The sequence below is a fragment of the Fukomys damarensis genome, unplaced genomic scaffold (genome assembly GCF_012274545.1).
Source record: "Fukomys damarensis isolate Sample0158 unplaced genomic scaffold, DMR_v1.0_HiC HiC_scaffold_26, whole genome shotgun sequence".
Classification (NCBI taxonomy): domain Eukaryota; kingdom Metazoa; phylum Chordata; class Mammalia; order Rodentia; family Bathyergidae; genus Fukomys; species Fukomys damarensis.
Window position 1 is genome coordinate 10,587,938 of NW_022900938.1, and position 11,222 is coordinate 10,599,159.

The following is an 11,222-nucleotide window of genomic DNA, read 5'->3' on the forward strand; positions in this document are numbered from 1 at the left end:
TATATATACTCCCTTCTCTATTTTTCTCCCTTCTTACCCCTGTATATACAGCCCCCTCTCAAACCCATCAACTCTATCTTGTTTCCTATCATCTATCTTTTATTTGCTCAAAAAATTATATTTTGGGTTTTCCATATCACAGAAATCATGAGATATTTAACCTACTATGAAAATATAGCTCCTAAAGTATCCCCATGGTACCATTTATTACATAAGTAATTATTTAAAACCATAATATAAACTCAAGAAATAAACCTGAGAAGGTACCAATATAAATATTAACCTGGAACACGGGAGAAAAATAAGAATATCATAATGGTCCATGAAGAACTTTTGGATCATTTGGACATTTACTTCTGAGTTAAGTACCATGCTGATAGCAATATAATCACAATTAAAATACAAAAAAAAATTTTAGTAGTCAATAGTAGTCAAATATGCTTATCTATAAAACTGGCCAAAGCATTAGATGTAATTAGACTATACATTCAATAAAAAAAAATCAACGTATTATGCTAAAATTGATACCCAGTATAATAAAAAAAAGCATAAGGATAGTATACGCGCAAAGTCCACACATTTTTTTAAAAATCTGAAACAAACCAAATACACTATTTCAAGCTATTCAGAGGTAGAAGTAAAAACACTTAGTGTTAGAACAGAACAGAAGCTACACAGTATGCTGTCAGACTGTCAGTTCTGAGGTTTTATCACTTGGTGAAAAATCATTACGTGCTATATACATATTACTAATGACACTTCCACATCATTGAGCTAACGACATTATCTTAAAACAGATTAGATTATTACACAAATTTCTGCCCACCAATTGACTTGAGGATATGCCATTTGAAACGCATAACACTAGGAACAATATAGCTTAAAGTGAAATTCCACCTTGAGCATTTTATGACTTAAGTGGTATTTTATAACATATTCTTTCCACTTACTTTCCAACTCACCTCTGAACTGAATCCTTTGCACTATGCAACTTTGTTTTGAATCTATGAAAGCAACAATTCACACTACAAAAGTAATTTTACAGCACAGCTCACATAAGCAGATGTACTTATTAAAACTGAGCTGAACTAAATCTGGTATCATTGCTCCCAATTTCAAAATGAAATTCTCTGTGTTCCAATTAAAGCCTGTATCAAAATGTCTCAGATGACCCAGGGACAGCTCCTCCCTTGGATCAAGTCTCATGCACTTCTCCAAAAGTGTTGTAAACACTCTACGACCTCAGCTTACTGCATACAGGGGACAGAGGGTGAAAACAGATAAACAGCAAGACAGGAGGTCACCGCTGTCTCATCACGTCCACATAGCGTGTGTCCTTCAGGACACCACACCACTCACCACACATCTGCTGGCTTCAGAGAGTTTGACAAAGTGTGCACTTCTGGCTGCACATCCCATGCTCCACAAGAGCAAGATACACCCAGTGAGCGAGCAACTCATTTCAACTCAAACACCAGGGACTTTCTTTTTTTCTTTCTTTCCTTTTCTTTTTTTTAATGCGGTGAGATAATAAACAACTTTGCCTGAACTCAGCTAATATTGAAATGATCATTACCTCAGAGTATATAAAAACATCTCTCTCAGCAACAACAAAAAAACAAAAACAAAATGAACAAAAAAAAAGCAAAAGAAAACCCCTGTTTGACCCAGGTCTATAGTACAAGCTTTTCCATGCCGCAGTTTGTTCTCCAGCATGAGACCATATGTTCAGGGTGACCTCGGGAAAGCTGGCTTAGCAGGCTAGGAGTGATGCTGGCTGTTCCAGAATCAGCAGCAGGTGAACATTTACGGTCCTAACCTCGGGCCTCTGAAAAGAAAGAGCCTCTTTGTGTTGGGATCTGCATTTCAGATACCAACTCTGGTCTTATTATAGTTTGACCTCTCTTTATGATGAGGAGTTATCCAAGGCAAGGACAGACGTCTACCCAGAGCTCACATCTGCACTTGGAGTCATGTCCTAGGCCATGGGGACTCCAGAGATTCTAACCCAAATGGCTCTTACTCATACCCTGAACCTCATGCATGTTTTCACCCCATTCTCCTCTCTGATGATGGACCACACCTGTTCTGCATCTACTCTTAGTTTGAAGGGGTGGCCATCGCAGACTTTGGACCAAAAGGTGAGCACAACTCAGCTTTGCAGGCTGGAGTGTGTCTGTACACACACGAGGGGCTGCACTAGTGCAAGGAGGACCAAGGGGTTTTCTGGAGGCCTAAGGCTGTAAGTTCATGCACATGACTCTAAGCATGCTATGATTTCTTAGAATTCTCAGTTTGAAACTAATTTTTGGTGATAATTTTTATTGATAAGGACAAAAGTAGAAAGTTATTTGCTTTGTGACTGTCTTTATAGTTTGAAATATTCCAATAAATGGCTTCCATTTGAACTCTTGCATCAGGCCTCAAAGATAAAGGGAGGAGCTTGAGTGTTTGTGCTAGACAAAAGTACACTGGTTTTAGTACTGAAGACGTTCCCATATTCATTTCAGTTAGTCCTTTCTGTCCCCAGTTGAAAAGTTCAGATTAAATAGTTCAGTTTTCTTTTTCGTCATAGATCATCTCATGCTCTTATAATGCATATTTTAAAATTCTTAATTTTATTAGTGCCTGTTTACATTACTCAGCCACTGCATTCATCCCGAGGAATTAGTACATGTATGTAGCACATCCGCATTTTTTCTTTTCTCATTACTCACCCCTTCCCTTTCTCCTCCCTCTGTCTCTTGGTCCCTCTCCCATTTGCAAAAGATCTGTCTGCCTATTATCTATCTTTTATTTTGCCTCTTTATTTATGGTTTGGGTTTCTCACATAAAAAAAGTCATGCTTTTATTATGTCTATTAAACCTCACATTTACCTGTTATTTACAACCGGTTACAACATCATCATTTTAGCCAACATCTATGAAAACAGCTAATACTTTGCCCATGCATGGCTCTGTGATGCGTGGGACACTTATCAAAGGAACCTTATCTTTGATTTGCTAAATGAAACTGCACAGTTCCTCCAAAATCCTTAGCTTCTTCCACTGAAATGTTTTTAGGTTCAGCTCCCTTGTTCTAAATATCATTTCAAATGCTTTATTTCCTGGCATTAAAAGAATACTATCTTGGTTTTCTTGTTGTTGTATTATGCATTTTATTAAGCATCCAAGTTGAGGGTCAGTTTTTCTTTCTCTGGAAACACTGATTCTCTCGAAGACTCACAGCACTCAGAGATGGCCCTGCTTCCTCCCACACACAAACTGTGGAAGCTCATCTTCTGTCTGCCTCTGTCTCACCGAGCACAGCACACATATTTCATGCAGTACAGAAACTCGGAAAACACTACTGTCCTTCCTCTGGTTCCTATAAAAATTGCATCAGTTCTGCCCCACGCAAGACCCACTTACTTATTTGCCGTCATTCTTGAATTTACCGTGTGCAGCTGCTCGCCAACGTATCTGCACCCCTGCAGAAAGCTAGTGGGGCATAACTTGGCACTTTGCAAAGCCAAAGTAGTTTGGTTAATTCGTGCTACCTCTAGCTTTTTGCAGACACACAGACCAGGTATGGTGCAATGCCCACGGGTTCCTCCCACTCTGTGGATCCTCCCCGTTGGCATCTGACTCCCTGACGGCCGAACCATCTGCAAGAGCTCACTCTCCTTCTCTGCCACCTGCCTTCTGAATTAGCTGTGTCCTTCTTTCCTTTACTACACTTTCTCCCATACAGCATGAGAGCTTGACAAGAGATGTTCCTTTTCTCTCATCAATCAAGAATGTATCCGGATCAAAAGAAAAATGTAAGCCTCAACTGATAGTAAAGCATAGCTTCTGCAAATTTGTATGTCAGTGTCACTGTTGCCAAATTATAAAGTTAAGGCCAGAAATTGGTCCCCTTGTCAGGTTTTCACACCTTGCACACCAGTAAGAGACAGCATGGAAGAGTGGACGACACCCTCCAGAGGACTTCCTATGGCTGCTTGCGAAGCAGAGTTTGAAAAAAATAATCTGGTAGATAAAAAGAGCTACAAAACAAAGACATGATTTTAAAATAATGGCTGCTGAGCATTGGCAAGAATTTCTACTGTACAAATTCCCAGGTACAAAATATAGATGTTTTTCTTTTCCAACCGTCTATTGTATCTTCTGTCTCACGATGACAGTAGTTCATCTTTTAAACTCGAATTATTTCCTGTTTCTATCCATGGTGACTGAAATTGAAAAAAAAATCTTTTTCGTTTTTGTCTTTTCCATCAAACTATCACATTTGACTATCTCAGATGGCAGCCAAGTCACTGTGTGCCTCTCTGAAGCCATGACCATCCCATCAAGGCCAGAACACAGAACTGAGCAGAGTCATTGCCTGGGCTGTGCTCCATGACCTCCACTTGTTTTTGTGATTTTCAAATATCCTTTTCCTCAAGGGGCGCTGGCATCCAAACATACCGTTTCTATGAGGTTCTAAAGAATTGAGAGGGGGCAACACATAACTTGACAATCAGAGACTGCAAAGCATGTGGAAAGAGATTAAAAGCTACAGTGACTATGAAGCCTTCGTATGACGAGGGAGGAAATTCTGTAGCATTGTTAGCAATTTCCAGTAAACTCCTGGACTGGCGATGCTTTCACTGTCACAGGTGTTGGACGATGAGGTGCCCTCGGGGAGAACAATTCATTCTGTCTTCCCAAGCACATCTGATTCACATCCTGTCTCTTAGGTTGTTTTACAGTGTATCATGTTTATCAGATTACACGATAGGCACTTTTCAGATGGGCTGAAAACCATGTATGAGTGAGTGAATGTCTCGCAAGAGTGCTTTTCCCCTAAGGGTTTGTGGATAGATATCAGAAGATCCATGAACTTGGATGGAAGAAGATCTCATGCCTTCATTCACATTAACCATTGGCTGAAATTCAATATCTCTTCCCAGTGTGAATATAGGCACAGACCACAATAGTGCAATTAATACTTGTGAATTTGTCACTAGTGTGAATCACAGGTAGAGTCTTGTCACGCTGTGATTGTTGTAGGTACCTGGACATAACTTTTGATCATCAGCAAAGATAACTGCAGCAGTTATTAGATCCTCCCATGCATCTTCTTAGCTACATGAGTTACTGAAGAAACACATGAATTATTGCATCACAAATTTGGTTTTGATTTTTGGCTCATGGAAACCTGTTTCCTTAGTAATGTATGTATTTTGTTTTGGATGTGTAAAAACATCAGTCTGTCCAAAGTCCGTAGGCTTCGTCATGTAGCCAAAGGGGCCCAAGAGACACAAAGCAGAGATGACCCAGAGTTCAGAAGGCAGTGCTGGTTAAGCTTGAGCTTGTGTCAGTATCTCCTAAAGGACTTGTTAAAATACCAATTGCTGAATGCATCACCGGTGTTTCTGGTTCTGCTCATTGGAGAGAAGCACAGAATTTGGATTGCACATAAGGTCCCAGGTGAGGTGGATGCAGCCCAGAGGCAGCCCCTCCAAGATGCTTGCAACAGTATTACTCAGAAGAAAGAATGAGCAGCTCTGAGAAGTCAACATTCGATGAATAAGGAGGTAGACTTTGTGCAAATGAAAGGACATCTGGGTGTGGGGGATAGGAAAATAGCGAGGGTAGACAGATGTAAAAGTGATAAAAATGATAAATATACAGGTGAATTTCCAAGATTAATATAAATATGTATCACAGACGTATACTAAAAACATAACAAAAATCTCAAAACCTTTGTAAAGAACAGAAAGCAAGGACAAGAGTTGTTTAAAGTCCTGGAATGTTGACAAGTGTTGATTCAGAAAAATTTAGACATTATATATAATTAAAAGATTTTCAAGTGAACTGTTCTTATCAGACGGTATATTCTCTGTAGAAATATTTAAAGTGGGAAGGGTAGGGGAAAGGTAATAAGGGAAAAGAAAAAAATATGAGAAAATGAAAAGGTGGAAATAAAGTGTTTGTAAATGGGGATGGGAGGAGAGGGTGAAGGGAGGGCAGGGACAGGGGAAAAAGTGAGAACCAAGACCTGTCATGTAAAGGCACAAGATCCCAATGATGAATGTAACTGTACTGTATACCTAAAATGTACCAATAAACTCAATGAGGAAAAAAAAAGTTGTGTGGTGATAAAATCTTGTTTTATAACTTGTGTTTCTTCCATGTGACTGGATTTTTTAATTAACATTAGCACTGGAGTTATATTTGTGTTAATGAATTATATATTTAGTAACCCTCTGAAGAAAAGAAAGACAAAGCATAAAGTTTAAAAGAAAATGGTTAGTGACTGAGAATCAATATATGTGACATTAGATACATATTATGTTATAGAAATTTATGTTCATCTTAGAATTATAATATCATTCTATTCTCCTGCATCAGAGGTTTTTTTTTTTTGCTTACACAAAAATTCCATTCTAGCTTAGCATATGTATGAAAAGAAGGAACATTTGATCAAATATGGAGGGAATCTAAGTAAGAAAATTATAAGGGACAGGTTTGAATGTAAAAAGAAATGTGGATCCTCAAAAATTATTCCCAGGATGGTGGACAGGTACCTGTGTTAGATAGGAAATATCCTGCAAAATACATGGGAAAATCAGCAATCAACTCATAACTTTAAATCAATTCCACCAAATTTTACTTCAGGCATTTAAAATTTGAGAATCGGAGTAAAAAGCCACTTCGATTTCTCAAAGGATAAGACCAGGATCATTTCAGAGTTAAAATTTACTTTTAACCAACAAAAGCAACAGCAAGGAGAGTGATTTAAAAACACATGCAAAGCTATAAAATGATGTTTTAGTTTTCTTTGTATCAAAATAAATGGAAGCTTTCATTAGCATCCAAGACCTCCAAGATACTCCAAGATTTATTCTAGTCCAGAGAAAAAGCTGTTTGGAAAGTATTAGTAGAACCTTTTTCATTTCTACCATTGCCAAGTGTACACAGGAGGATAAGAGTTATTAAGTAGTAAAAAATAGCCAGTCACTTGATAGGTTTGATATTGTTCTGTTTCACATGAAAGATCAGAAAAACGATAAGGCAGTTCTGAAATTTAACAATACTAAGAGTTACTTTGATTGTCACTTAATTTTTCTCATTTTCTTCTTCATGAGAACTACTTTTTAGAGTGAGTACTTTCAGATAAAAAAAAAAGAAAAAGAAAAACCTCAGTGCATATGGTAGGAAGAGAGACAATTCTTATCTTGGTGAAAGTATTTTGAATACTTCAATATTAAATGTTAAGTGCTAAGAAGTCTAACCAAAACCACCGATGCCCCTGAAAAGATTTTTATAGCATATTAAATATCTCTATATGAAACTTAGAGCCTAAGAGGTCATTGATCTGGGGATCAAACACATATAAAAAAGTTTCTGAAAACCAACTGTGTCCCTTGGTGCCTGGTAACAATTTCTAATAAATGCAAAATATATATATATAAAAAGAAAATTAATCAGATGTTAGAGGAAGGGATGAGGGTGAGGGAGGATTTAAAGGAGAAGCATCCGGGCCATGTGGTGTTTAGGTGGCCAGGGTTCTACGTGGAAAGGCCAGCATCCATCATCTCGCTCCCGCATGGAAAAAGAAATAATGCTCTCAGCAAAAAGTTTTGAGAAACTAAATTGTCGTGGGAGAAGGAAGATAAAACAAACCAAGACATTAGTGATGCCAAATTAATAGGTCATAAGGATTGGTGGGACACAAGTAATCAAGAAATAGGAGGTCTATAAAAGGAATCCTGAAACCTGAGCATAAACAAAGACAGAAGATGGTAACACTCTTTAGATACAGAATACAGGAGAAGGTTGTTGCTGCTCTCAGGAGAAGTAAACAGGTCTATTTTAGATGTGCAGATATCAGACAATGTTGGAATATTACCTTGACACTTTCAGTAGGGAGCACTGAGTTTCTCCTTCCCTCTCGTCCGTCCCTCCTTTCCTTCCGCTTTCTATTTCTTCAATATAAATGTGATGGTTAAAGCCGTGACACTTACTGGGGTCACTCAGAAAAGTGCACATGATTTGAGGAGGTGAATGAGGACATTCAGTAAATAATCTGAACTTAGAACGTGATCAAAGAGGAAGAGTCAGTAAGAGGTGACAGAAAAAATGAACATAGAAGTATTTAACAAAACTGGTGATGCTTTAGGAGCTCAAGAGCTTAAGGAAATCATATGCTTAAACTTTGCAAATTCTGCAGGGACTAAAAAGCAAGGAAACGTTGGCGACCTCACTAAGAGCAGTAAATGTGAAAAATTTTGATTTTCTTTTGATTTCATTTCTTTATTTAATAAGTATTATGAAAAGTTTGCAATGGTCCTGGCCATCTGACATAAATATCAACAATATGTATCATCATGGACATTGTAGTAAAAGAAGACTATATTTTCTCAACAGCCTTACCAGCAAAGTTACACTCTGGCTTTACATTATAATCTCCTCAGAACGACATTTCTATCAATTATTTTCTCGTCCACAGCTGCCTTTTAGTGAATCAAAAACATACATTAAATAGAAATCTTTATCACAATGATTACCAAATATTTGGTTACTTGAAATGTGTGTGGAAAGATTTCCCAATCATTCCTACCCACCCAAACATGCACATCATCAACAGCATCATATCATCACCTAAATATTTGGAAAAACTAGAAATTATAAATGAAATGATTTGCCATTTAGAAACACAAACAACCTCTGCATATTATATCTAAAGATCCTTATAAAAAATTATGTATCTAATCATTATCAATTAAAAATCTAGCCCCAGATATTACTGCTCACAGTTTTAGTCTCTCACATGACTGCTAGACAATGACTTGACTTAATGTCTCAAATTACATATAAGTAAATAAGGAATTGTGATATCTCCTTTGCAGAGTTATGAATTAAGAGAAAATTAACCATTATCTAGGAAATACCTAAGAAGGAGGTTGGCATGTGATGTTTTGGTGAATAGTGATTATTAATATAAAATATCTAGTGAAATATAGAATGGCTATTTTACAAACCGAATCTTAAAACTGTTCATTCGAATGCTTTTCATTTCTTAATAGCCCACTAGATCTATAAATATCCAAACTAATTTAATTCATACAAAAGTTTTGAGACCCTGAGTATACTGGTTCATGCCTGTAGTCCCAGCAACTTGGGAAGCTAAGGCAAGAAGATCACTTGAGTCCTGGAGTTTGTAGCCTCTTGGGGAGCACAGCTTTACCATGTATCAAAAACAACAACAAATGTCCTAAAAATGAATAGCATCATCTCATTGCTGAAAAATAAAAGAAATGAAGACTCAATAAGTTAGGCAACTTGGTGAAGGCAGAAAATGGCAGCCTATAATCTGTGTGCCGGCCTTTCTTTCATTAATCAATTTTACTCTTGATTGACGCATAATATGTTGTACCTATTTACGAGGTTTAATTTACAAGGTTACTCTGTTTATACATTCAGGAACGATCCACTCAGTGTAATTAGTATAACTTAAGCTTTTAGCGTTTATGTGCGGTGAGTACATTCAAATCTAGCTATGTCGACATACACAGTGCATCTGTGCTGACTGTACGCTCTGCCATGGACCCCCAGAACTGACTCTCCCTAACTGCAACGGCGCCCTCTTGACTAATCCACCACCACCACAGCCTGCTGCTAACCACTCCCTGAGCTCTGGTGACCACTCTTGGACTCAGCTTCCATGGGAGCAAATTGTTTAGATTCCTCCTATGGCCGATTTCCTGCTGGGGTATAAGACAGAAAGTGCACCTGCCCTTGCAGAATTTAGTTTTCTATTATTAGGTCTGTATGAGCCCAGAGATTTTTCAAGCATCATGTTATCATAAACACATTGCAAGCAAAGTACAGTAATAAGCAAATTACATTTCAAGTGGGAAGTGAAATCAATGCATGCAGCATCATGAAAAAGAAAATTAAGAAATTTAGTTATAAATAGTTTAAAAGTAAGAGTGATGAAAATTTTAAAGACACATCAAAGGAGAGATGGAAAATATTATTTCTACAATGATGCCACCAGATTGTTTATTTTGAAGAAAGTAAACATTTCACAAATCCAATAAACTTATATGAAATTAGGAAATGCAGTTCTAAAACATTTCTTTACTCCAAAATAATAAGTATTCTGTAACAGTGCAAGTGTTCTGAGAGGGGGCAAGATACTGCCCAAAAGCATAATACAGAAGACTTTAAAGAAACAAACAAAAGCCATGGTTTTCAGTTTCATGGAAATCCTTCATCCTGTGGCTTCTGTGGTTGACTGGTTTTCTAATGTACAGTTAGGTACATAGGTGAAGCAAGGATGAGATTTTGAAAATGCATTTATTCTTAATGTGGAACCATGAATAGATTTTAGGAAATAATTTACAATACTCTTTTATGTAGGGAGAGTAAATAACATTCATCAGATTCTCAAAAAAGCAAGGACTTAGAAGAAGGGCGTAGGGTGGGATCAGAAGAGAGAAGAGAGGGGAAGGAGAAGATGAGAATAAATGAGATCAGAAATGAAATGATTCCAAAGCAATAATAAAGAGTATTTTAATAGGACCAAGTTTTTAAACCGCGCTAAAATAAAACAGCATATTAAAATTAAATGGTTCTCAAAATGATACAGCTTTGATTAGTATTTTGAATATAAATAGAGATCATTGAAGCAGAGAACATTTCTTCATTGTTTACATATTCTAGCACTTGCAACCGACAATTTTTGGGACAATATGTTTAATCCACAGCTATCAAAATCATCTCAATCAGGACTGACCTTATGTTTATTCATGTAGGCTTTATATTAAGTACTGATATTAGATGCCTAAAATCATATATGTGCCTCTCAAGCAAGCCTAAAATTGTAATTTGTATCCTGTATAATCATTGCATTTACTACTGAAGGAAATTTACTTTTAAAAAGTATACATTACAGGATCAGGGATTTAGCTCAGTGGTTCCCCTGCCTGCCTCTCAAGCACAAGGACCCGAGTTCGATCCCTGGTACCAAAAAAAAAAGTATACATTACACACACACACACACACCTTCCTTGTTCTTAAATATTGTACATAAATCAATAATGTTTCAGAAAAAGAACAAATGAAAAATCCTTATCAATATGACCTTGTTTTCCCTAATTATCAGATATAGTCCTAGTCAAATTAAATACAAAGATTGTTTTCATCCAAAAAAATTAAAGGAATAGTTTTTTTTTTAATTATCCTAT